Below are 3,028 nucleotides of genomic sequence, written 5' to 3'. Positions count from 1 at the left end.
CTTTTTAAAAGATGATGATGATGATGATGATGATGATGATGATTATTATTATTATTATTATTTATCTACGTCCCTAAAGACGTACAGTTGAGTAACAGAATAAGTTGAGTAACAGAATATATTTCCTTTCAAAATGTTTTTCAATCAAACTTGAGTACCATTATTTGGGTGATTGAATGCATGTTTCTCTCAAGGGAAGGATCGACACATTTTTATTTTAACAACACTAAATTATATTGAGAGTTTAATCCTGTTAAATGAGATTTCCTGATTGACACATGCAAATTCGTTGTGTCGTAAATTATGTATAGTTTAATATGATAAAATTGTGAAAGAATAGGAAAAGCAAAGAAAAGAACTTTTATTGATTGTTGATTGATTGAATTGTACTGAAGTGTGTTGTAAATTATGAGGGTAAAACTAAATATATATAGAGCATTATTCTATGAAAGATAAAAGCAAATAAAGATAAGATAAGAACAATTAAAGATAAGATAAAGATAAGATAATAAAGACTAAAATTAAAATTGAATTTTTTGTATCCTGTTGGGCTGAATTTGTGGGCCACGATACTTCTTTATTGTTGTCATGGACTAAAGTAGAAGAGTAGTTTAATAGTATTATTATTATTATTATTATTACGGTTCAACTAGGTATCCTTTAAATATGGTACAATTTTCAGCCTTTTTTTATCGTAATTCAAACAAAATAAAACTAACATATCTAACAATTGTAAATAGATTTAGTGTCTTTAAGAATTAAATTCATATTTAAAATTCAAATTAAATCAAACTAACATTTAAAATTTAAATCTTAAATTTCTGTTTTAAATTTAATATATTTAATATAATAATATTTTATAATTTAAATACACATCTAAAATTCAAATTACTCAAAATTTAAAATTTAACTTTTAAAATTCTAAAGGTTTTTTACTTTTTAGAATGGATTAACTCTGATGGGTGCAAAAAAATTATGATTAAGTTCTATTTAGTAGTGTGTTAATGATTGAAAGATGTTATTTTTGTTGCATGAGCTGGTTACACTGAAATTAAAAGAAATACATCTATTTGTTGGAATGAGAATAAAGATAAGAATTTGTACAAGTAATTAGCGTGGATGATTACGATTCAGGACGTGTACTTAATTAGTTTGAGTAAAGAAGCAAAAAGTAATCTAGAGTTTATAAGAAAAGATGTAGCTGGTATAGTCATAAAAAATTGTGTTTTTATTTTTCAATTATAACACATCTAATAGTATGATATTATATACAAAATATTCTTAAAACACATCTAAAATGATAAAAATCTAGTTTTTAGATATAAACGTTTTCAAAATCGTTAAATTCTAGTTTTTAAATAAAAACGTACATAATACAATTAATCTTTTGATTTTTTATTCGATAAAATGCATCTAATATTTATTATTTAAATTATTGGTTTGGATTTTTTCGTTACTTTTCAATGATAATACATCTAATAGTATGATATTATATACAAAATATTTTAAAACACATCAAAATCGTAAAAATCTCTTAGATGTGTTATAATCGAAAAATAACAACACAATTTTAAATTAATTGTTGATTATAATAATTTTAAAAACTAATAAATATCGAAAAAAATTCAACTAATAATTTAAATAATAAATATTATATTCATTTGATCGAATAAAAAATCAAAAGATTAATTATATTATTAATCAAAAGTACTTTATTTACAACAATTTTATTAATAAAATTAAATAAGATCAACCTTGTTCCAATTAAATCAGCAGAGTGTTTTTATGTTTAAATTAAAATATAATTAAAAATGTTGAACATGATATTTCTTAACAAATTACATAAACACATGTGTGGAAAATAATGATACCTTTCACCAATGCAAAATGAGAGAGTGCTTCAGCTGGAAGGTGGTGATAGTCTTCACCAATAAAGACGAGATGGAGCTGGCAGCGTCTTTTTTGGTTTGGGATTCACTAATGCGTGTGAATGTCCCGTAAAATAAGGAATTTAAAAAACTGTTACGTGAAGTTACGAAAGTAAAGCAAAGTCACCGTAACCACCAATGAAGTGAGTGTGTTTTAAAATTTAAATTTAAATTAAAATCTAATTATAGATATGTATCTACAAAATAGGAACATATTACACTAAAAAAATAATTAAATATTATTTAAATCTGATTAAAGGCTGATTAAAGGCTGATTAATATTGTACAACTAGCATTTCCCATACTAAAATAATTCAAGTAACAAAATATACAATAAGAATCATAAAAGTATGAAAGTAGTATATTATATAGACAGTGATTAATGCAAGTTTGGAGACTTTTTCAAAAGAATATTATCTATGTCGGGAAGGTTAATTGAACTCGCAAAATTTTTACGGAGATAGAGACCTGTCTCACGAATAAATGAGGACGGAAGTGAAATTTAAATATCCACTCCATGGAAACTTGCAAAATCTCACCAAATAAAATTTAATTAAATGTTCTTATATATATAAAAGTTATATAAGTAATTCTAATTCATTTTATTTTAATTTATATGTTAAAAATTTTGTGTCTTTGTTAAATTTATATTTGAATTATATTTAATTTGATATATTTAGTTGAATTATATAAAATTTTATTATGATTATGTTAATTATTTTTAAAAAAAATTTAAACTTAATAATATTTAATTATCTTTGGGTACTTGCGAGTATCCGCTTCTTCTGTGGAAGAAATTAACGAGGATTCGTGACGGAAATGGAGTAGAGACAAAAACATTTTACTAAACCGAGACAGGAAATGAAGGAGAGATTTCTGCCTCAATAGATCCGTTGCCATCTCTAGTAATAACCTTTTTTTTTGTAGCGTGACAAAATTTAATAGTAAAAATAAAAATATTCTTTTTTTACAAGCTCTAATATATACTTTTTAAGGATTTTTTTACTTTAAAAAAAGATATTTTTAATATAATAAATAAAAATATTTTTATATTATTGTACATTTGTACCTAAATATAATTATTAAATACTCAAATATAA

This window comes from Arachis ipaensis, chromosome B03 (assembly GCF_000816755.2).
Source record: "Arachis ipaensis cultivar K30076 chromosome B03, Araip1.1, whole genome shotgun sequence".
Lineage (NCBI taxonomy): Eukaryota > Viridiplantae > Streptophyta > Magnoliopsida > Fabales > Fabaceae > Arachis > Arachis ipaensis.
This window is presented reverse-complemented; position numbering follows the sequence as displayed.